Raw genomic sequence first — 24,826 nt, forward strand, 5'->3', positions numbered from 1 at the left:
GGCTAAGAACAACTTGCTTGATTGTTGAATTTTGGGCTCTGCTTTGCTCAAGTCCTCTCTCTGATCCCACCAGCAGTCAGAGCAGTGTGAGATCAGGGAGAATTTTTGCCACAATGGTGACCAACTTGAGGCTGACTGTTCACACCATTCTTTGGGCACAGGTGTAGAGTGCAGGGTACCTTGGCTGTGAGTTTTGTGAGGAGGTGCTGGTAGGAACCTCACTGAGCTGGTGTTCACACCAGGTCAGCTGTGGTTGCTCCACGTACATAAACTTGTGCAATGTTGTCACTCAACCACTGTTTCCTTGCAGCAGCATATATCAATTATTTCTGAAACAGACCCCTGAAGCACAGCGTAGAGGGAGAATGTGTGGATTACAGACATAATATTTACAAGGAACTAAGTCTTTAATGAGACCAGGAGTAATGTAGATGGGTTCTCTGTTGCTAAATATAACAGATATGTAATGGATACTGCTTATCTTTTTTTTTTCTTTTTTTTTTTTTCTGTTTTTTTAGTGACCCATTCACTTTGGAAAAAGAGGAGCTTTTGTGCTGAGGAGGTTGGCACAAAATTGTGGGATATTCCAAAATCAGCCTGGCTTTTAGTTATTACTGTAATAACTATAATGTGTGGCTCTGCAAGGTATGAGCAACCGTGGCTGGGAGTGTGGATGAGCCCCTTTGAAATGCTGATGGGCTTTGGGAACAGTGGCAGGTGTACCAGGACTGCAGAATCAGCCCCAAAAGAGGCTGACAGAGGAGTGGAGCTGGTACATCATTGTTGGGGTAGAAAATAAGCAAACCCAGCAATGAATCCCGTAGCTGGGTCCTGTGCAGATGGTGGGTGTCACACCATGGCATGTGATGAGCTCTGCAAGTCCTCCTGCAGTGATGGATATTCCTGTTTATATTTGGGTGAAGCTGCTGTGATAGGTGTAATGAGCTCTGCAGGTCCTCAGCCTGCAGTTATGGGTATTTCTGTTAATATTTAGGGGAAGCTGCCATGACCTGTTTGTTCCCTTCTCACTAAACAATTCCCTTTTGGCCCTGTTGGTGCCTGCCAGTGGCAGAACTGTCATCCAGGATGGCTCCCAGCTTTCCAGCATCTTTTCCAGCATCCCAAGCATGTGTGTTTACCTCCATGGACACTCCTGGCTGAGGCTTCTCCACAGTGTGGGGTCTCTGACTACCTTATTCCTCTATGAGTGATGCACAAGGAGCACTTTGGGCATCAGGAGCTTGTAGTTTACATTCTAGATAAAGTTTTTAATTAAAAATTGGCCTTCTGCAGTCTTCTTAGAGTAGCTGTATCTTGGCTTTCCTTGTCAGCTCTCCCTGGTTTTGTCAGAGTATCCTTTAGTTTTACCATGATATATCTGTGTGGAGAGTGTCCTTTGTTTGTCTTAGCTGGAAGGGAAAACCCTGCAAATAAATTCCCTTTTAAAAATACATGAGGCCAAATATAAGAGATTATACTAATACCTGTAGAACTACCATAAAGAATTCACTCTTTTTTACTTTTATGCTTAAAACCAGGTTTTCCATTAGAGGGGATGTTGGAAGGAATCAGTAAATTAGGCAAATTAATAAGGCTAAATACTAGATGTTACACTTAGAAGTTGAGAGACTTGAGATTTGCTGGTATTAATTGTAGATGAAATCAATTTCAATATACGGAGAAAAACCCTTTTCATCAGCTTTCATGATTTCAGTTGTCTGACGTTTCATGATCCCACAGAACAACTTTGTGCAGATTTTATATTTGCCACTGGTCTGAGCTGGTCCCTCTTTTCATACAAAAAATGGTACGATGCAACATTTGAGCCTGGAATTAGGGTATCTCAAAGTTTAGTACTGGAATACCTGTGCTAGCTTCAGCTTTGTCCTTTGCTAGTAACAACAGTGTTTCTCAGATAAAATACCTATTCTACCTATTTTCTGTTCCCAGAAGGAAGCAGGATTGTTTTTATCTGCTGTAATATCATTCCCAGGTGAAGCACTAGAATGACATATTTTTCCCATCTGTATATCTATGTCTGTGTATCTGGACAGCAAAAGTTGTGAGTTAGAATCAGCTTAGATAGATTTGGGGAGAAAAAGTGCAACTTTAGTTTTGTCTAGCCAGAAGTTTGACATAATTCTTGGATCTGTGCTTTCTTGGAGGTGACCCAACTTCACTAAATACTGGTTCCAGCCTTGCTTGGGGTATGAAATCTCACCATGGTCCAGCCACAGGCAGTGAGGTTTCAGCCACTGATTTTTTGTTGTGGTTGTTTCTGAAAAAGTTTCCATTGAATGATGTGTCAGGAGGGAGAATCTGGCCAAGTGTCTCTGCTTGTCTGTTCCACCTTCAGCCGTCGCCCTTCCAGCCTGGGCTCTGGGTTGTTTAAGGTGCTGGATGCCAAATTGGGGTGCTCAGCCCTTATGATATGGTTGATGTCTGCACATCCATGTGCCTGAGAGCAGAATCAATAGCAAAGAACAGGCATCAGAGCTTAGGGAAAGGGGTGCAGAGAGAAGCTGTGGCTGGTAGTGATGAGGACAACAAACAATTCTGCAAAATACTAGAAATCAAACTAGGTTGTTAGATGAGAACATCAAAAATATTACACTTTTGTGTGGGGGGGAAATGATGTGTTTAGTCCCTGTTAAGACTGTGGTAGAAGTAAATGTTCTTTAGTCAGACCTTTGTGCACCAGCCCCAGTGTCTCTCATCAAAAAAGGTTTACAGAGTAAACTGAGCCAATAATGTGTATTTCAGTAAGTCTTGAAGTACTGGAGAATTCCAGTGAACCGTGGCAATGCTTATCTTGTACTATTCTAGAAAAGCAGTAAATGGGCCAGGCTGAGTATCACAAACCTGTCAGCTCAACATGAGTCCTGGACAGACGCTCCAAGTCACTGCTAGGGATTTATTTAAGGTTGGAGGCAGGATGGTGATGCACTTGGTCTCCAATGGCTTGGGTTTAAGGGCAGCACATCCTTGAGAACTAACTTTTCTGTTTCCAGGAATCCCTCATCGATTGGATTGATAAAGGTGACTGGGGGGGGGGGGGCGGTATTTCCTTAGAATTGGTCAATAAATGCAGCTTGGTTACAGCACCACTGTTTGGGCTGGGGATGTGCAAAAGAACAAATGGCTGAGACCCAGCAGAGCGTCAGCTCTCAAAATCCTCTGGTAAAATCAGGAATAATTCCCAAACATCCCCTTCTAGCAGCCTCTCTGAACACCCCTTTTTGTCCTTACGCCGCTTAATGTGTGAGCAAGCCGTGATAAGGCAGAGAGTCACTGCAGCTGAAGCTTGAAATGTCAGAAAGATTGGGAGAGTGGTAAATAACGAACGGGAGTGACCGCTGGTGAAAGCAATTTGTATTGCCTGGATACAAGCAGGTAATATTTCTCAGATGGCCAACTGTAAATTTCTCTATCTGAGAGCAAACAACAGGGGCCGTAGCTCCAGGATGCTGTCTGGAGAAATCATGTCTTTATGGAGGAGCGGGGAGTCACGAGCCAGCGCCGCTAATATGATATTATGGGCAAAGGTCTTGTGTGCTCCTTGTCTGAGCTGGCAGGTGGCTGCCAGGCTGGAGCAGGGACGTGGCAGCCACCCTGCCCCTGCTGCCTGGCAAGGAGGGGCTGTGGAGGGCTGCGGGAACGCAGAAGGAGTCGGGAAGGGATGCACGAGAAGGGTCCAGGACCTCCATCTGCTTGACTTATCCAGGAGAGTGTTGGAAGGTAAATTGATTAAGGGAATTAGTGTTATCACGGGGAAAATAAATTGAATAATAAAGAGCTCTCGGGTCTGGCAGGCAGAGTTTTAACAAGACCTGAAAGCTGGAAGGTGAAGCCAGGGAAAGAACAGGGTGAAGGTCCATGGTTTCAGCACTGTTGGTGGTGGAAGAAGCTGCTGAAGGTGCTGATGATTTCTCGACCTTTGGAAATGCTGAGTTCAGGGGTGTTTGTTCATTGGAGTGAAAGAGGCTCAAGCAGTGATTAATTTAGGTAAGTTACTGTGCAGTGTGTCAGGCTAAAAAATCACAGTGGTCTCTTCTGACCTCAAAGTCTGTGAAAACCTACCATTTAAATGAGAGCATCCAGGTGTTTGCAGATCCCAAGCACCAGCATGACAGATTTTCTTCAAGAAGATGCCCTGCAGAGAGGAGACCTGTGTCTGAAGGTGGAGATTACAGGATGGGACCTTGAGCACTCAGGAAAGCTCCTGTAGGTTCTTCATTTCCCCACCATTTCCCTAAAATATGCCTTGTATCCGTCACAGGGATGAGTTACTTCCAGTGTCAACACCAGGTACTTGGCACAGGGTGAGAAGTTCACAAGGGCCATGTTAGTCTATATTGTGTCTAATGCCTGGGTCAGGTGTGAGTTAATTTAGGTGCAGGAAGGAAATGAGGGAGAATTACTTTTTTTGATAGTTGTGTGTTTTATCTGATCATGCAGAATTTATTCAAAAACTCCAAGCCAGCTCTTGGTGGCCACAGAACATCAGAAATAGCTCTGACTCTGGTGGGAAACTTGAGAGCAGAAGAGTGAAAACTGATCAAACCAGGTCAAATCCAGATTTAAACATCAATTGTATATTGCTGGTGTAGTGATTTTGTTTGTGTGCACATTTATTTTTGAAGTAAGAACGTGCAGTTGGATGTTTGAAGATTTACTCTGCTTTTAGGTGAGTTTGCAGATGGGTCTGTCCATGTCATCCATCGTTCATGGAGGAGATTTGTGGGATCACTGGCCTCCATGTAGTGCTTGAGTATGGAGCTGTTATGGCAGGAATGTTTTTTCAGATCCCCTTTCTGTATATACAGTGTACATCTGTATCTACATACACCTATACAGTATATATCTACCTCTATATCTATACACAGAGCTATAAATATATAAATGTAAATATATATATACAGAGGTCTATATCTTCTGGGTTTTTTGGACTGGAAGTCGAATATGTTATAAACCCAATTGTAAAGAAAACAAGGAATATGTGAAAACATCAAACTAATGACGTTTAGTGGTTTATTTGGCCACTCAAGGTCTCTGTGTGCTGTCTGATCTCTGGGAGAGAAATTGGAGCAAACTAGGAATTTGTTGGTGCAATTAAAAGTGGGGGGGAAAAAAAGGATAGTAAGATGGACTCCCGTGGTAACACAGCTTGGGCTAATGCTGTGAATTAAGGACATTTAGATGTTTGGCTTTGTATGATTTAGCTTAAACAAACAAACATTGCATTAATCTCATTACTCTAGCAAGTGAAATAAACCTTTAAGGCACTTAAACCCTGCCCATGGTGGTGAACTCTCAGACCAGCGAGACCCATTTCCACACAGGGCAGCTACTCCTGTGTGTAACATTACTCACCTGTGCAAGTGCTCGCAGGAGGGGGAGCCAATTTGGGGCTGGTGGAAGGGACCCACAACTGCCTCTGAGTTGGGAGGGACCCACAAGGATAATCCAGTCCAACTCCTGGCCCTGCAGACACCCCGACAATCCCGCCCTGTCCCTGAGAGTGTTGTCCAAACGCTCCTTGAGCTCTGCCAGCCTTGGTGCTGTGCCCACTGCCCTGGGGAGCCTGGTCAGTGCCCAACCACCCGCTGGGGGAAGAAACCTTTTCCTGAGATCCAGTCTAAACCTGCCCTGACACAGCTTCATGCCATTTGGGAATTGCATTGGTCTGACTGGCAGAGCCAGGGGCACGAAGGGTGAGTTTTTTGTTGCCAGGTGCTGGGCACTGCTCAGGATCCTGGCACCAGTCATCCATGTCTCTGTGTTACTTCTGTATCCTTCCACTATAAAAGATGGGATTGCAAAGGTCCTTGTAGGGAATGTAATAACCCCCCCAAAGCTGTCATTCAGAGCTGTGTATTCCTGTGTGTGTGTCCTTCCATCGCTCTGTTGGTGTAATGGATGTAACAAACCCTGGCTTGGAGAGTTTGGATATTTCCTTGTGAAGTGTCCTGTGGTCTGCACTTCCTTTAGAGGAGAATGTAAGAATTTCATTAACCTGGACATGTTAGGCCAGCCTAGGAATTTTCTGTTGTCATTCAATTGCATTTGTTTGGGCTCTGGTAAGGCAGAAAATGACTGAACCACATGTCATGTTTATAAGATCAAGAGTACCTTGCTATTTTCATACAGATCTCTTAATAGAGATTAAACACAAAATAAAGCAGAATGCATCAACAGTGATATTCCCATAAGCAATATTGTAACTTGTATGCAGTGTAATTATATTTTGTACACTTGCCAATTAAGCAGTTATGCTTTAGAGAAAAATTACTTTCAAGAGATGGAAGAAAAGTATCGCAGTAAATCAAATAAAATATACATGTGTTAGAGGGTTTTGTGTATGCAGCTGAAATTTTAAAATTTCCTGCTGTGTTCAGGTTGCCACGTGCATAACCACTCTCTGTGTCCTGTAGCTTTCTTTGGACTGGAAGATAGCAGATAGGGAAAAAAAAATAAGGCATAAAAAAAGACATTGCTTCCTGGGATAGCTGCGTGCCACATGAAGCTGAGATGCTCGGGAGTCCTGCTCTCCATCCCCATTCCTTTTGAGCTCCTGCCCAGTCCTGCTGCCCCAGAGTAGGACAAGGTGTGGGTGCCAGCTGGGCATTTGGATCCGTGCACCCCAAAGCCCAGGGTGACTGCCCCACAGCTTGTGGCTACTGTGGAGCCGCCCCTGCTCCATAACATCATAGAACCATGGAATGGTTTGGGTTGGAAGGGACCTTAAAGATCATTCTGTTCCAACCCCCTGCCATGGGCAGGGACAGCTTCTGCTAGCCCAGGTTGCTCCAAGGCCTGTCCAACCTGGCCTTGGACACTTCCAGGGATGGGGCAGCCACAGCTTCTCTGGGCAACCTGTGCCAGGGCCTCACCACCCTCACAGGGAAGAATTTCTTCCCGATATCCCATCTAACCCTGCCCTCTAGTACTTTCCCTGGTATGTCTTGTCCTGTTTTGTTGGCTGTGTGCTGGAAAAGAGCACTTGGAACATATAGATATGGCACTTGGGGACATGGTTCAGTGGTGGCCTTGGCAGTGCTGGGTTAATGGTTGGACTCGATGGTCTTAGAAGTCTTTTCCAACCTAAATTATTCTATGGTTTTATGAAACATGTTTTGGGTTTGGGCTGGTTTTCTTCCCTTTTCAAGCATTTTTGCTCTTGTTGCTCTCAAGTCAGTTTGTCCTTTCACCCCACACTCCCCATGGTAGCTCATGGTGTGGGACTGCGCTGAGCCTTGTTTGTGATTAAAACCCCTCAAAATAACCCTCTCCCAGAAATTCATGCCTTCCTGTTCTTCACCTTCACTGGCAGCGGTGGCACTGCACTGTTGGGAGTGAGAAATGTCAGCGTTCCACTCAAATTGATGTTTGCCTGTAATTTCAGTGACCATCCTTTGGTATCTTGGGTATCCTCAGCAGTTAGACCTGCTCTGAGGAGTTGTGCAGGTGTTGTCTTGGGTGAGTGATGCTCTGTTCATGTGCCACAAGCCAAGACCCGAGAGCCTGAAATAACTTGCATGGAAGTGTACCCAGAAATGCTGGTATCCAGTGTGTGGCCAGTCTGGGCTTCCTGGGAATTAGAGAGCTCTGTAAAGTCATTAGGAGGTTTCCAAGGTACTGATATTGGCTGAACAGGCAAACTTAGTGCAGGGTGACTGTTAGGAAATTTAAGTTACTGATAGAAGTGATACAAGGTTTTTTTATTTTTTATTTTACTGTGAGGTCTTTGAGGAGTTTAAAACATTTCGCTGAGCATCAGTGGTTTAAATGAGCTGGTGAAGACTATGGCCAGGCTAGATGGGGCTTTGAGCAACCTGGTCTAGTGGAAGGTGTCCCTGTGCATGGAAAGGAGTTGGAACTGGGTGATCTTTAGGGTCCCTTCCAACCTAAAACATTCTGTGATTCTGTGCTGTGTGTCTGAAAGGGGGTGAGGGGAGCCCTGTGGCTCTTGCTCCCTGTCAGCTCTTGGGAGCCTCTGCTTGTGTAAGACCTCTTCTGCTTTTTTCTTCTAAATCACTAAATGTACATTTTCGTCTGGAACTCACAACATTACTTTAAGAATCACTTTCTGTCATACAGAATTAAGAATATGTCACTTGAAATGTGTCAAACAAATATATTGGAGTGAAAAAACAACCCTCAGAAAACTCAGGATAAGGTCTGCTGGGAGGGAAGTGCTGCAGAAGACTTCTTGTGTTGTGGCTGGTGGCCTGGTGACCATCCCTCCCTTGCTGTTAGCCATGGGATATGTCTGGCTCTGGGATCTGGCTGTTTTCCCTCCTGCACCAACACATAGCTGCAGCCTGGGCTTGGAAATGTTTCCTCAAGTTTTAACATGTGTGCTGTGTAGGGGAATAATTTGTCAGCAATTTAATGGTGGTCCTCACTGAAAGATACATCAGTGTTTTCAGCATGATAATTCCCTTTTATTTGAGGGGTTTTACTGGCCAGAGCGTTGTCTCCTGTGATGTGCATCTTTCCCAAGTGAGCTAATTAAAAACACCCCACTTTCCGAGTGGCCCTACTGTCCTTTCCTTAGCTCTCTATTACAAACAGTCCTGTAGGTCAGATGAAGAAGGAATCCAGGCTCACCAGGTGTTGGTTTTTTTTTTTTTTTTTGTTGTATGGCTGCATTGGTGAGACACAGGGCTGGCAAGGGATGGCTCGACACCCTGGACTAACACACCTGCAGCCTTTGGAATAAGCTGTGTGTCATCCAAAGCACTCATGTTCTAAATGGGAATATCTGAGCGTGCCTGGCACGATTTGTTTTTTCAGTGTTACAAATCTGCACGCTTTCAAAGGCTTTATAGAAGGTGTTTGCGTGGAAAAACTTGTCAAGAGAGTTTTGTTTCAAGATGACTAAATAAAGCAGTGAAATAAAATCAGGGTGGTGTAGAGTAGGGTTCCCAGCTGCCCTCCATCTCTGTTCCCCTGGATCCTGGCTTGCAGCATCACATTCCTATGTGGGTTGTGCCAGCTTCTGCCTTTCTCAGGAGAATAACAATGCTCTTGGGCAGGCGACCACTCACCTGCTGTGGTTCCATTCCCACTCTCCACTGCATTTCCAGTCCTGCTCTCCAGTGCCAGTGGTGGATCTCTTACCTTTCCCCTCCCACACCGTCCCTTTGCTGTGCTGCCAGCACCAAGTGCTGGATACACACTGACAACCGCAGGGCTTTTGTTCCTCTCCTCCAGCCCTGTGCCTTTGGATCCTCAGGAGTCTGGAAGCCGTGGCAAGTTTATTTCCCTTGGTTTATTTTTAGCCTCATGCTCCTGGCCCTGCTGTTGGTGCTGGCCATCACTTCACGATCCAATGGTGTAAAGCAGTGTAACACAGTGGGTCCGTGTCTGGGTGGGATTATTCCTCCAGGGATTTTACCTTGCTCATCCCTGATGTGCCCACGCTGGTGGAAATGACCACTGGGCTCTGTCCCTGCCCACAGCAGGCAGGAGGGGTTTGGAAGTGATGAGGTTTGGAAGTGTTGAGGGCTAGTTGCAGGACAAACAGCAAATTTCATGGAGGGTAAATTAAGTGTTCGCCCCACGTTGTCCTGTGTGGGTGTGTTTTGCAAAGTGTTTCTTGCCTTTTTTTCTGACTTTGTCACAGATTAATTCCTGGCTCTATTTGTAACTGCATTGCTTCCAGCAAGTTTGGGAGAATTGTCCCGGTTTTAAAATCATCTATTTTTTTATATCATGCACTTCATTGCCTTGAAAACTGTACTATGAGTCATACTAATAAAAAGTGAGTCTAAATTGGGTTTGGCATCACTTTTTTTCACCAACCTAGCACGAAAAGGCAAATCTTCTGCTCAAGATGCAGGACTCTGGTTGAGTTGAAGAGTTTCCTTGTCATACCTTGGCTTTATCAATCACTCATAGCCTTTCCTCCTCTCCCCCTCCACTGTCCCAAGCCTCTCTGCTAATTTTAATTTGAGAAGAAATAAGCCAAGGTAAGCTCTGAGTTTAAGAAGATGATTATCGCAACAGAATAATTACATTTGGGTACTTGATTTGATTTGTTAGCTGGAAGATTAATTTGAAAGCAGAGAAGAAAATGAATGCATTGTTGACTGCAGGAAGTTATTTATGAGTTTTTACTTATGTTTAAAGGAATTCCCCCTGTGACTTAAGTAGCAGTGCGATTTACAGCCTTTCACATTGGCTGGCTGGATAAATAAATAGAATAAAGACAGGAAGAATAAAACAAAATGGTACCAGGTTTTGAGGGTGTAAAGTTTCTGTTGTGGAATGCAGGAAGCGATGGCTTTCAAAAACCCAACCAGACAGATCAACAAAAATAATGCCCATGTTGCATCGGAAGAAGAACATGATCCCAGTGTGTGTTACATTCATTATGTAATCCAGGAGAAATGTTTACATACTCACATGTTCTGTATAGGGCTTGTGTTACGGTTCTATAATTTTTCCATAACTGTCTTGATGTAATATTCCTTCCATGGCTGCTTCTCCTATTCCTGCTTCCCCAAATCAAGCAAATAGAATGATCCGGGGGGAGGAACGGTGTCTATGCTGGACACCTGATGTTGGGAGCTGCTGGTGCTGTTTGGTGAGGTGGAGATGAAGGAGGACATAGGTCTGCTGAGTTAGGAAACACTCAAGAAGTGACAAGGGGGCTCCTTGGAGGTGGGGACAGGCTTCGACAGGACCGACTCCCATGGAGGGGACTTCGCAGCCGTCATTGGAAAGCTCGTGTTGGAAACACAACAGAAACCAGTCTGAGTGGAGTCAGTGTGTCCCCTGCTGCTGTCAAAGAGGACACAAGGTTGACATGGCCCATCGTGGGCTGGTCTCCTGAGATGTGTCCGTGTGCCTGGGCTGCTCACACGACAGCAGAGCCTTCCAGAGGAGGCTTTTAGCACCGAGCGTGCGTTATCACTTGGCTATTAAATCTTGTCACTCCATACTTGGTGTTTGTAAGCCGTGTCCTGGGTCAGCAGGGTGCAGTAAAGTGGAAATAAAGGCAAACCTCCTGCTCTGGCTCAGAAAAACGTTGGTGACGAGTGCACTGATTCTGTCAGAGGAAATCAGGGATGCTCCTGTGCCTTGGAGTGGCGACGGGGGCCAGGCTCCCCTCTCTGCTGCGCTGCTCTAGTGATGCTGATTTACACCAGCTGCTGACCTGGCCCAAAATGGGGTTTCAGAATAGCTCAGATGTGGATCAGAGTCGCTGCACTTTTGGGAAGCCCAGTGGGCACATTTCCTGCCTTTTCCAGGTGGCATTTCTTGCGTTGGCAGTGGCTGGGAAAAAATGCTGGACAGAGATGAGCCCGCTGGCGTCTCCCAGGGCTACATTTCACGAGTGTAAACCTTCAGAGATTGAAGGTGTTCTCCTTGGGGGAGTGGCCTACTTGCAAGTGCTGCATGTACAGTATTTGGTGGTTGGTTCCTCCACTCTTTCTTGGAAAGGCAGAAAGGGAAGAGAGTCCTGCTTGAAGTCCAGACCACTTGTTTTTGTGGACAGAACCTGTAAGAAGACCTTACAGAGGTTTGGAAAGTACCGTGGAGTGACTGAAGTTGATTTAAATATTTAGAAAGCTTAACTCTTGTGCTCCTCAGCAGTCCAAAGGGATTGGTGGGACTGAACTGCATAAACTAGTGGGGATGAACTCCACCAAAGCTGAGCTGGTCCTGTTTACATCTCAGGTATTTGGTTGTTCCTATGTTTGTGTGCTACCATGTAGAAAAGCAACTAGGTAAGCTGAGAAGCAGAGAGAGAACACAAGTTGCTTGCTACTCCCACCCTGCAGATGAGTCTTGGTCAAGGAGCACTTTCCAAGTGCAAGGAATGGGAATAACAGTGCCTCTGCCAGAAAAAAGATTGTTTTCGTGGGAGCTGGAAAAATGGTTTGGATGGGATAGAGAAGGTGGGGATAGAGAAGGTGCTGTGCTGTTGGTGCTGAGTGCCCTCACCTAGGAAGATGATGTTTGCTGTGTCATTCAAGAGGCTGTATGAGGAAATGAGCTTCCCCTTGTGGGGGAGTTTGTCCAGGTGTGGTGAATGTCAGGCAGGATCTCCTCTGTGGCCCAGCTCACGTGATTCCTGCAGAAGGGTGTGATTTAGGGGAGCGAAGGGCGTAGCTCGGGGGGGTGGAGCGGTGACTTATTGCACATACTGGAGAAACCCATCAAAAGTGATGTGCTTGCCTACAGTGTTAAACTTCACTGGGTGGATTTAAACAGTGTTTATGACACTGATCATCAGTGTCATGTCAGCAGAAGGTATTGACAGATCCATAAACTGGAGAGCAGCTGTTCACCGAGGGATTGTGTACTGATATTTATCATTCCAAAGAGAGTCTTTGGGCATCCTCAGAAATCTTGGATGCCCTTTTCAATGGTGATGGAAGAAAGGAAGGGAACTGGGAGCCAATCACTTTGTTGCCCCTCACAAACTGAGCCCACCAGTGTGTTTTTTTCCATGCTGGATGGGTGGGGATTAGATGGGGCAGCACCTTGTGGGAGAGCATCGATTGTCACGGGCAGGTTGTGCATTGGAGCTGAATGCAAAGTTCCTCTCTGCCCTTAACTACATTAAATTCATTTATGATGTGAAGATGAATGTCATGCATGAATCCTTCTAGAAGATGCTGTTTGTGGTGCTGGCTATTTTGGGGCAAGGCTGCTTTGGCTGCTTCCCACAGCGTGGTACTGCCAGTGGGCTGCCTTGCGTCCCTGTGGCCTGGCACTGATGAGCTTTCTGCAGTACTAAGAGTCCCTTTAGTAATTCTCTGATTTTTAAATACTCCGTGTAAGCTTTAAGTAAGCCAGATTTGGTGGTGACCGTGATTTATGTCACGATGGCTGTACTGTAATTGGTTGTGTTATGCACCAGAAAGTTGAGAGCATTAGGATAAAGTCTTTCAATAACGTGCAACAAATTCTCATCATCAAGGAGTAACCATTGTATACGTTGTGTTGAGTAATTAGAGGGTACCAGGAAGATTTGATACAGGAATTGTGGCTTAATCTCCTGCACTTCATTACGTTTTCCCTGTGGTGGTAGCGAGAAATGGGAGGTATATTTTATTTTCCAATTTGAGTATGCTTGCAGGATGGCCTTGCTCTTAATGTTGCTTCACAGGGGAGAATTTACAGTGGGGATTTCCATTAATGCTAATGAGAGTTATGCCCATGCACTTCACTGACCTGGTGACAGAGGAGGAGAAATAATCATTAAATTCTTTGTCTTCTAAAGAAAATAAAATGACCCTAAAATGTCCACTGTGTCAGCAGGGAGCAGCTGAGAACAGGAGCTGCCATCGTTGCTGCACTCCATCATTCACTGGTAGGAAAGGGAAAGGAAAACCAATCCCCACTCTAAGTGGGGAAAATAATGAATAATCTGAGGATAGATATTGTGATTATAAAACAAAACATACAGGTTGCTCATGTAAAGTTGTCAGAAATGAGTTGCAGTGGGTTTTCTTTAAGCGTATGATTAACACGCTCTTCCATTTAAAGCCATTAGGTGCAGTGCTGCACTTGATTTAAAGTAAGTGCAGTTAATATTTTTGGTTATAAATTTCAGGCATGCTGGTAAGAAATCATCGAAAAGTACAATTCCTCATGGAAAGGAACCACAAATTCAAATTAGTCCCCGTACAGAACAAGAGGTTCTTTCCCGCAGCTGGATTTTGCCGGCTGGGAAGGGCTGGTTGTGTGTTGGGGAATTAGAGCGAGCTCAGAGTTAATAGGAGCTGTTGTGACACATCTTTTGTAGGGTAGTCTATCGAAAGGGAGTGTGGAAAGGGCTATACTTAATCAGTATAAATGTCAGTAGCATATTTTAATAAATTCTTGATTTTGCTTGGACTGTTTGCAATTGCATATTTAAAAGGAATCTGCCATCCCCTTTCGAAGGTATGTGACATTTAAAAGATCTGTAAAGAAGATTGGTTTGACAGCTTCAAATTACATTTGAAAGAGTTTTTTCCTTTCAAAACAGAAAATGAATACTTCCTATTCTAAATGTCACTGCGGAGACATAAACATGTTTAATCAAATTATATATTTAATTTATGTAAAATGTAATTTTTTATTCATGCAAGAGACTCACTTGTTACATTTTTACCATCTCAGAAGCTTCGCAAAGTTGGTGAACTGATAAATCTCTTGAATAAATCACCACTCAGATCCTTCCAAAATAGCCATCAGCTTGTTGTTGGCTCTCCCCACTTCCAGGTATTTGTGTTCCACCTTGGGCTGCCATTCTGGTTCCATTAACAGAGCCAAGGGGTTGGCCAGGTCTTGCTGGGGCAAAGGGAGCAACTCCCGTGGAGGAGCCGGGGTGGTTGGGGTGATGGTGGACTTGTGTCTTCTCGGATGTTTATCTCGTGGTGAACCAAAGTCGCTGTGATGAAGCTGCTGGGCTAAAGCTGTGAAACCTCTCCTAAGGGAGAGGAAAAGCCGTTGGATTTGGTGCTCTGTACTCCAGCTTTCGTGGCATTTGCATCGGGACAGATATCGGAAGCAGCCCAGCAGGTCTCCAGAAGATAAGGAGCTTTGGCTCCTGGCAGGGGTGCTGTCCTTGCTGTGCTGATGTGCAGGCACTCACTGGAGCAGCTACCTGCTCTTCCCTGCCTCTGCCAGCAGAACCTCCCGGGCTGGAGCTGCAGCAGTCGAGCCTTCCAGCAGCACCAGCTGCCTTCCAGGAGGGGCTGCTTGTCAGGGAAAGAGAGTGAGCAGTGATCCTGGGCAACCCCCCCGAACTAAAGCCTGCTGTCACCAGCTGTGTGTCATCAGGTGGTGTCACCTGTCTCAGGATGGATGGGCATCCAGGGGCTTGGGCTTTCTTGCTGAGAGAGGAAGCAATGGAAGTGGAATCAATGTCAAAGAACAGAACCAGGGAATTCAGCTATTTGGCTTTGTTTCTGTTGCAATGCCTGCAAACTGCATGGATTTGCTGGGCAAATACAGATGCTGAACTCATGCCTGGCCCAAAAAGGGTCAGAACTGTTGGGTTGTACCAGCCCTTCTATGGATAGAGAAGGGCTTGGCAAAGCTTTGAGGTGCCCCGTCGTCTTGCACCCGTGTCTCAGGGTGACCAGGCAGCCTCTGAGTGAGCTCCATCAGGCTGGAGGATGTTGCTCAGGTTCTAAAAGCCAAGAAGCAGCACAGAGCATAGTCCTGTTACTGGAAACCTCCTCTGGAGGAGGTCAGAGCTCGACCTGCAGGCTCCTGTGCCGGGCTCTGACCTGACAGTGGAGCACTTTGCTCAGGTGCTGGCCTTGGAGTGCTGTCTGGGTTTGTACAGCTCCAGTGATACCTTCCTTTTCCATTTTTTAACCTCATCAAGAAAAAAATTAGTAATTCTTGTTAAAGTGCTCACTGGTCAGAAAAAAGCTACAGCACTGGGAGTTAATTGCAGCTCTCAGAGTGTGCACCAGTGCCAGGCAGGTCCTGCTGCAAGGCAGACCCAGACTAACATAAAAGACTGGGATATGTCCAAAGGCATAGTCTGATCATTTGTTTGGTAGATAAAGGTTCCTTTTGGAGAACACAAGTGTGCACAACAAGGACAGAGCAAGCAGAGTCAGCATGGGTGCTGGAGAGGAAAACTCAAAAACCTGATGGTCCTCAGGTAAATCCATCCTCTAATAGGAAAATGTGTCAGGCATCCTTTATCTAAGGTAGCTCCTGTTCTCATCATCATCTAAAATTTCTCTGTCCTCTTCATGTTCCCAGCACGTATATTTGTATATAATTATTCATGTAGGAAATGGCCAAGCCAGAGCAGTGCAAAGACCCCCCATCCTGGAGCAGTCCTGGAGACTGCTCCATGTAGACATTGTGACTGTTTCAGCTCTGACCATCAGGCCTCCCTTGAAGAGGGAGACTTTTTTTGTGTAAACTCAAATATCTGGAGGAGTTTGGGTCTTTCAGCTCTTTTCTTTTTTAACAGCAAGAGGGGTTGAGTGAATGAAGTGGTATTGACAAAGCTATGATTTCACTAATTAGCCAGCTGTCATCTGCCTGGGAAGGGACAGGGAATATTTTTTCCTTGGTTTGTAGTTTCCTTAGAAGAGAAAATATATCCATCTGAAGATACACAGGAACTTGCAGTTTGCTAAAAGCACTGGATTTGACAACCAGGGAGGCATTTGACAGCCCATCCCTGGGAGTGTTCAAGGCCAGGTTGGATGGGGCTTGGAGCAACCTGGGCTAGTGGAAGGTGTCCCTGCCCATGGCAGGGGGGGAACGAGATGGCTTTGGAAAGTCCCTTCTATGATTCTGTGATTCTACATGCATGTTTTGAGACCCCAGAAGGTTCTAAGTGCACCTCCAGTGTATGGAGAATGGTAGAGGAGATAATAGACGGATTTTGTTTTGCATCTGCTGATGTCACATTTCCAGATCCTGACTTTCTCCTTCCTTGGGGATTGAAAACACCTTTCTTTAGGCTGAGGGACACCAAGAGCTCCCTTGTGATAGGATCAAAGTGTGGTCAGAAGGATTTGTCCTCTGTTTCCATCCTTACATCAGACTGGAACTGAAACTCAGGCTAGGCAGAAGATTCTGGATTCAGAGTATATTTTATTTTTATATTTTATTTCATTTGGGAAAAAAAAAAAAAGAAAAGCCTCGAAAACATTCCCAGCGATGTTTGTAGTTCAGACACAGTAGATTGGTGTGGAGATTTTGGAAGACAAAGAATAGCAAACAGTAGATTTTTTTTCAGTGTATTCCTCCCTTATATTTTAGGGGAAATGCACAGTCTATAGTTTTTTTATTACCCGTTTCAGTGTGAAATATGTTGCGACATTAAGTTGTATATTCCCACTGAAATATATGGCAGGAATAAAATTCCAGATAAAAGGTAACTATTTGACATTCTGTATAGTTGTTGTCATGCTGTTAAAATAACACATTGACTACTAACTTGATATGAGACAAAGATGAAGAGGAAGCTGTGTCAGCAGGATTTTCCGAGGAATCCTGTAGTACCGACAGGCAGGCGCTGCCTCCGCTCGCCGTCCCCTTCCCTCTGAACTGGGAAAGCAGAGCTTGCCCTGGAATATTGACATCCCAGGAACTTCGTTTTCTAAGTAAAATAATCCATCTTGCCTCCTTCCAAAGGAAAAATGTACTGCATTACGTTTCAGCAAAGCGTAATGTTTAAAATTTGGTTTCACCCCGTGGAGAGTTTAAATCTAAAATTAGAAGAAAGTGGAGGCAAAGTGCAGTTAGCTGAGCTAATGAGATTTCAGGAGATTGCAGTGCCACACTGGCCAAAGCCCTAATGTTGTAGAGTGTAGGATTATCCTGAGTTGGCCAAATTAAAATAATTTTTAATTTTATTTTTAATTTAATTTTAAGGTTGTATTATATATTTTATCCATCAGACCTAATTGCTGTCTTTAAAGCTCTTGCTGACCCACTACCCTCCATCAGTGGTCCTTGTCCCCTGTCAGGACGTGGCAGTTGCTGTGTTTGGTGCAAATCAATGAAGTATATGCAGAAATAAATGTTTGTGCTACTGTATGGTAGAGCAAAGACGTGCAGGATGGGGGGAGTGGACTTGATGATCTAATGCATCCCTCTTTCCTCATTTTTTCTCCCATTCAGGCTTATTTTGCCTCACTGCTTGGACTATAAAGATATGTGAGATGTGGGAAGGAGGGAGATCTTTGTTTCCAGGAGGGGTTTTCTGTGCTTGAAATGCACGACTGGCTGAAGCTCTGCTGGTGGGTTCTGTACTTAGTATGTGAACACTTTCAGAGCTCTGAGGATACTGTGTAAATGCTGAGCTGTTTGCTGTCCAGGATGGTCTGGACCGCGCTGTTGTGGTTGCAGATGTGCCATTTGATGGAACATTTCATGGCCATTTGATGCCATTTGGAGGTTGTGAGTGCTCCTCATCCACTCCAGTGTAATGTTTGCCATTGAACAGGACAAAGGGGTAATGGATTCAAGCTGACAGAGGGCAGGATTAGGTTAGATAACAGGGATAAAACTTTCCATGTGAGGGTGGTGAGGCCCTGGCACAGGTTGCCCAGAGAAGCTGTGGCTGCCCCATCCCTGGAAGTGTCCAAGGCCAGGCTGGACGGGGCTTGGAGCAACCTGGAATAGTGGAAGGTGTCCCTGCCCACGGCAGGGGGTGGAATGAGATGGGCTTTAAGGTCCCTTCCAACCCCAACCATTCTGTAATTCTATGAAGGGGCAGTGAGGACGGTACCTGAGGCAAACCTGGCTGACCCTGCAGAGGGGCAGGGCAGGTCAGGAAGTTCTGCTTCTGTAGATCCCCACTGCTATTTCCAAGGGGATTCTATATGAGAAGAGTGAATACTCAGGGAGTAACTGGTAGCTAAAGGTGCACTGCCCCAATAGAAGTGCTGTTTGCCCTACCACTGCCTGATCCTTTAGGCTTCCAGTGCTGGTGGTGGCAGGACATCACCGTGAGCTGCGCCAGCAGAATTCTTTTGGCAGCTTCCAATGCTCCTTCCTTCCTGCAGCCTGTGCATCCCACTGTGTATTTCCTCCCGTGAGCATATCCCTGGAGTGTTATCCCCTCCCTCTGCCCGGTTTTGTGATGTTGGGAGGAGGTCAATTAAGCCCAGTGTTGTCGTGTTCCTGCCCAGTGCATCCAAATCCAGGCGTTTTGGCAGCTGTCTCACTGGTTTTTAAGTGCTTTGAAATTGCTGGGTTGTGTTTGAATTCCTATTTGCATTTCAAGGTGTTGTCCCAAAGCAGTGACCCAGCTCTGCTCCTGGGGAAATCACTGGGAGGGTAAACCCATCCTGCTCCAAACCTGCCTGGAGAGCCCCTCCGAGGGCTTTGGGTCCGAGCTGTTATTAAAAGCTCCTAGAGATAACACTTGTGGCAATCTAACAGCAAAATGGAATAGCTTCATAGTAAATTAGATTTTTAGTCAAATAGAAAAAAACTGTTCATTTTCCATTGTAATGACAAACTTGTTTTTTTGCACAGTGTGTTATTTCTTCACTTTTCATACACCCATTTTCCGGGCTATTTATAGATTTACATGTGTGCAACTTGAAACCAGCCAGTTTGAAATGTTCTAATCTCAGATTTTCCATAAACATTCCTGCTTGCACTGAGACCCCTGTGCAGTGAGTTTATGAAAACAATCCCCTCTAGGCAGAGATTTTTTTAATTCCCTGAATATGAGGGGAGAAGTTTATAATGAAGTGTTGATAGGACCTTTGGTATAATGTTGTGAGTATGGCTGTCTACAAACATGGGAAGAATTCATTTTCAAGCCTCTTGCTGAATAAAGGATAATTTCACATTAATATTATTGTTTTTGTAACTAACTTTCATGGAAAATGAGCTTTTAAAGATGTAAAGAGTTCTGCTGTGACAACATATCCTTTCCAATTTCAAAATGCCTTGTTCAGTGTGAAGAATTACTGCAAAATAATTGACTCTGCTCAAATGTCTTCTCTTAAGCAGGTTTAATGTTTGATATAAGAGGCCTTGCAGAGTGTTATTTCAGACGCACACACAATAATATTAAGTTATTTGGCTTTTCCCCGTATGTTAATACTTAAAGCCTGGCCTGACAGACATTAATGTTATTAAAGGGCTTTGCAGAGGAGGCCGTTGCTTTATTGCTGCTGTAATTATGACCTATGTGGGATGTGCAGGTTGTGAGCACCAGCAGCTTTCATAAAATTACGGAATGGTTTGGGTTGGAAGGGACTCTAAAGATCATTTACTTACAACCCCCCTGCCATGGGCAGGGACACCTTCCACTAGCCCAGGTTGCTCCAAGCCCCATCCAGCCTGGCCTTGGACACTTCCAGGGATGGGGCAGCCACAGTTTCTCTGGGCAGCCTGTGCCAGGGCCTCCTCACCCTCACAGGGAACAATTCCTTCCCAATATCCCATCTAACCCTGCCCTCTGGCAGTGGGAAGCCATTCCCCCTTGTCCTGTCCCTCCAGACGCTTGTCTGAAGTCCCTCTCCAGCTCTCTTGGAGCCCCTTTAGGCACTGCAAGGGGCTCTAAGATGTCTCTGGAGCCTTCTGTTCTCCTTGCAGCATTAGAGGGTGATGGGGTGATGGGCTAGTGGGGGCTCCCAGTGCTCCTTTGCTTGGTTTGAAGGGCACAAACTGGAGCTGGGAAGCCCCTGGACTGGGATGGGTGTAGCCACATTGGTTGCCTGTTGTGGTCCATCCTGCTTCTTCATCACCCATCCCAGGCTCTGTTGTACCAACCCCACTTTAAACTTAATTTTCCAAGTGGTTGATTCTGTAGCATTAAGCAGTCTTAGTTGAGACCAGGAGGAACTGTTTGTGTGGCCATTGGTTCTGTTCTCATGCCAGGACCAATCTCAGGATTTTCCCTGGTAGACCCTCCTGTGCCAAGGCCCACAGTACCAGAGAAGGGAATCACGGAATCACAGAATGGTTTGGGTTGGAAGGAACCTTTAAATGTCATGTAGTTTCACCTCCCTGCTGGGAGCAGGAACATCTTCCACTGGACCAGGTTGCTCAGAGCCCTGTCCAGCCTGACCTTGAATGTTCTCAGGAAGAAACAGCCACAGCATCTGGTCTTGCAGATCACAAAAATCAGATCATGTCCTCGGGTGCTGCCATTGCAGAAGTGCTGTTTTCCAGGCTGCTGCTCAGGTAAATAATGAAAAAATCTGGGCTGCATCCTGGTATGTCCTTATGAATCAGCTGTGGATTTTTTCTGAAGTCCTTGGTGGCTTCCAGGTATTTTGTTGTGCTGGAGTTTCCTTTTTCTCCTGTGTCTTTTTTCTCTGACAGTATGTTAATGAGTTTTACTGTCCCTCTGAAATGTTTAAAGTAACATGGGCAGTGAGCAGCGTGTCCAGTCCTGGACCCTCTCCAGAGGCTGCTGGCCCTCCTGTTAACTGTGATGTGTGACTGGATACAGAAGGGTGCAGCAGGATCTGAATATAGTCAATGCCCTTAACCATTCTGGGCCTGTGTATAGGGGCCATATGGGAAAGTTAGGAAGCATCCTGGCAAACTGGTGGGGAATGAATCCATGGGAGAGCTGGGCTGCAGCCTGCAGGGTGCTGGTACCACTGTGGGGCTCGCCGTGGGTGAGATGGTGGTGGTCTAATTCCTTCTCTTAGTGTGAGCCCTTGTGGCACTGGACTTGAACTTCCTTGGAAGTCTTCATGGACAGGAATCCTGACTTTACCTAGCTGCAACCTTGACACTGTTCCTACCTCCCTGGAGTCACCTTCAGAAGACTTTGGCTGAATGTGTCTGGAACAGGACCATGACTTGGTCAGCCCAGCACCTCTTCAGTCTGCTTCTAACAGCACTTAGAAAATGTTAATTGAAAACAGCATCTGTGTGCATCTTACCCCAGGCTCCACTTCTGTACTCCCTGAGCACTCCAAATTACTGCTCCTGTCTCCAGGGGCTTCTGGTTGTACAGGGATGCTGGAGGAGGGTGTGCTTAGAGAGCCTTTCCAGTAATACGACTCCATAATCCTGTGCAAAGGTCGAACTGGGATCTCTGGATCCCCAGCAGAGAGTTGGTGCTGGCAGTGCTGAAAGCATATTCTTTCTGCTGCTTTCAGGGTTATTTTTCAGTCATTTATCCCTGTCATCAGGGACTTTCCACAAGGGCATGTGGTGATAGGACGAGGGGGAATGGCCTTAAGCTGAAGGAGGGTTGTTTTGGATTAGATATACAGAAGTTCTTCCCTGTGAGGGTGGTGAGGCCCTGGCACAGGTTGCCCAGAGAAGCTGTCACTGCCCCATCTCTGGAAGTGTCCACGGCCAGGTTGGACAGGGCTTGGAGCAACCTGGGCTAGTGGAAGGTGTCCCTGCCCATGGCAGGGGGTGGAACAAGATGGGCTGTAAGGTCCCTTCCAACCCAAACCATTCTGTAATTCTATGATTATAGGATTTTTAGGGTGACCTGGTACTCCAGGAAAGGTACTGTGATTTTGGTTCCAAAACACCTGTCCCTTGGCAAAGAGAACCTCAGAATAACTTACCTGGCTTCACCTGTTCAGAAAATAACTCCTTTGTCTAGCATGAATTTGAAGACAGCTTTTAAAAGGTATTCCTCTCATGACAAGTTATTTTTTGGCAGTGAGTGTTTATCTCCTCCACAGTGATGCTGCCTCCTCAGGTTCCTTCTCCAGCATCCTGATAGCTGGCACGCTTCAGGTGCAGCCCAGAACCTGATTTTGGGATGCAGAAATCCTTGTGTCAGGTATTTGAGGTATCCATGGCAAAGACCCCCCTGGAAGGAAAGGTTTGGAGCAGGAGCTGGGAGAGATCCTTAGCTGTGGCATTGCAGGCAACACAGTGCAGTAATGAGGTGTGAAATCCTGTACCCTTGTGTTACATTTTAGGAAAAAACAAGTGTTGTAGCAAACTGACGTTTCCCCCCTGGTGCTTGACCGTGACTGGTGTGCTGCGAAGGCAAATGGGTAGGAAAATAATAGTAATAATGGAAATTATGGATTGGAAAAAGTAGAAAAGCACACCATGGTGATTAGGGAGAAGAGGAGGAGCAGTTGGTAAGATCACACCAGACCCATCTGTCGAAGGAGGCTCCATCTGCAGTGCCCTCCCCAGTGTCACATCCCAGCCCAGGGTGCGGCTCCTGGCCCTGCCCAGGTGGGTTTCCCCAAAACTACTGAACTCATGCATATCTCCACCTCTGACACAAATTCAGGAGGAATGTGGGAAGGATAGAGATGGATGCACTGGCCGTGCCAGCCAGGAATGGCACTGTGCTCCTCTCCTCTGCCCCCCTCCTAATGCACGTGAGTGCTGCTGGATGCACCATCTCGCTCCATGTTGCACCTGCAGAGAAAGTGCAATTTTATTGAGCATTAGGATTGAATTCTTAACTGACTAATCAATTTTAGTAGTAAGTTAAAATGCCTGGTATTAATGGACAACTGCAACCATTAATCAGGGTTACAGTAGATTAACAGTTGTCAGCATTTATGCTAATAGTACTTACACACCACGGGCCTATGGATTGCACTCACCGCTTCCATATTTTTCTAAACATGTGTAGCACTCCAGCATTGCTCCTATGGATTCCTTTCTCCCTTCTTGAGCTCTCCTTCGGAATCACCAGCCTGACCCACATCGGTGTATGGCTGGTTTGCACACTTGGTTTCGTGTCAAAAGAGATGGAAAAGGTTCATTTGTTCAGCTGTTTGGCTGCTTAATTTGATCTGGGATGTGGCTAAACCAAGACAAATAGAGTGGTTTTAATGAAACTATTTAACAATCTCTGGCAGCTTCAGAAACGAGTAAAATACGATTAAAGGAGTTTGGAGGGATGTAAATAAGAAACCCAGTTTAGGATTCGCTTACCAAATTCGTCTTGTTTTCCATATTTTATCACTGTAAACGTTTTTTTAAGACAGTGGAGGAAATTTTTTTTTGTTGTTCAAAACCAACCAAAATAGAAACAGGCCTTAAACCTTCCTAGTTTTGTGAGCATCCTTCCTTCATCTATTTCATTGACATATTTTTCAATTTGAAACCGGGATTTCCTAAAATCTTTTTAGTCCGCAGTCCTCAATTAGCTGATTACTATAGATTATATTCATACTCTGGATACCTCATCAAGCTGTCTAATAGCTGGATCATATTGATTGTCCTTCAATTAATCATGGCCCCTATTTTCATTTATCAAACCCAAAATACATGTAATTAACTCTGAAGTGATATAGCTCACCGTAAAGTGATTTTGCTCCTGCTGTAGAGATAGCTGGGTAGATTATACTAATAGGAAATGCAAGTGGAAATTAAATTAATGGTATCGTGTCCATCACAGAAGAATAATTAAAAAACTAAAAGTGAATGACCACAGCGAGGAATCCTTTGTAACAGATACAGATGTTTGTGTCTGCTTTTTATTTACACCTTGGGGTCTTTGAGCTTTTGAGTGATTGCCATCAAGTTTCTCAGAGGCAACGCCAGAAATGTCCCAGATTTCCCAGCAGGAGGGCAGAGAGGACTGAGAAGGTGCAGGGTGGGTAACTGCAGGTTGTTTTCCTATCAGTGAGCCAGTTCATGAAAAAGCCCTACCAGATGACATTGTTTTGCTTTCAAAGCAACTTTATTAATTCGAATGTAATCTCTTCTTCCCTCAATGCTCATATTGAAATTGGCTCAATGTGCCTAATTCCATGGCAGACTGAATTGTAATAAATAATATACACTGTCCCCAACCCAGCTTGCTGCAATTGGCATGGTATTTATAACAGCGAGGTTCCCAATTGCTCATCATGGTTGAGGCTTGAAGCTGCAATTTTATTCATGAACACAACCGTGTGTAAAGTCGGGGAGAGCAGAGTGTTTGTGTGTATCATCGTTCATCCTTCCAACCAGAATGGACATGCTCTGAAAGTGCAGGGCTTCTGGGAATGCATTGGCACTAATCATTGAGAACTCAGTTATCTCAAAAGTATTTTTTTTTTCCTTATGGATGGGAATACATTTGTTTCTGGAGCAGAGAAGTCACCCAGGTTATCTCAGGACTTGTCACTGATTCTCCGATATCCTTGAGAATACTGGGATATTCTGCACATTGAAAAGGGCTTGAATTATCTCAGTTAGTTTTTTTTTTTTGCATAGCCAGAATTAAGAGAAGTGTTTTCAAAGTGTATTTTTAAAAAGTGCTGCCCAGAATTTGCAATATGTTTCATTCAAATAATGTCTGTGATGCTGCAAATTAAAAATTATTATTTTCTTTGACTTGGTTTGGTTCCTCCTCAAAGAACAAGAGTTTGAGCTTTGTCACTGGTGCTGTTTCACCACCACTTCAGCTTTCCTGCCTTAGGCACTTTGTTAT

The 24,826-nt window shown here is 45.3% G+C and overlaps 1 protein-coding gene and 1 long non-coding RNA gene across 2 annotated transcripts in view; one reads left to right on the plus strand and one right to left on the minus strand.

The window, feature by feature from the left end:
• Positions 1-24,826, plus strand: part of CTBP2 (C-terminal binding protein 2) — a 137,072-nt gene that overhangs the window by 5,284 nt on the left and 106,962 nt on the right. The gene's annotated exons all lie outside the window — the stretch shown is intronic.
• Positions 2,088-6,652, minus strand: LOC135418312 (uncharacterized). The gene is made up of 3 exons (XR_010432389.1): positions 6,518-6,652; positions 4,081-4,153; positions 2,088-2,458 (listed from the first exon to the last, which is right to left on the minus strand). It is a non-coding gene; the product is annotated as an uncharacterized LOC135418312 (long non-coding RNA).

The sequence above is a fragment of the Pseudopipra pipra genome, chromosome 8 (genome assembly GCF_036250125.1).
Source record: "Pseudopipra pipra isolate bDixPip1 chromosome 8, bDixPip1.hap1, whole genome shotgun sequence".
NCBI classification, from domain to species: domain Eukaryota; kingdom Metazoa; phylum Chordata; class Aves; order Passeriformes; family Pipridae; genus Pseudopipra; species Pseudopipra pipra.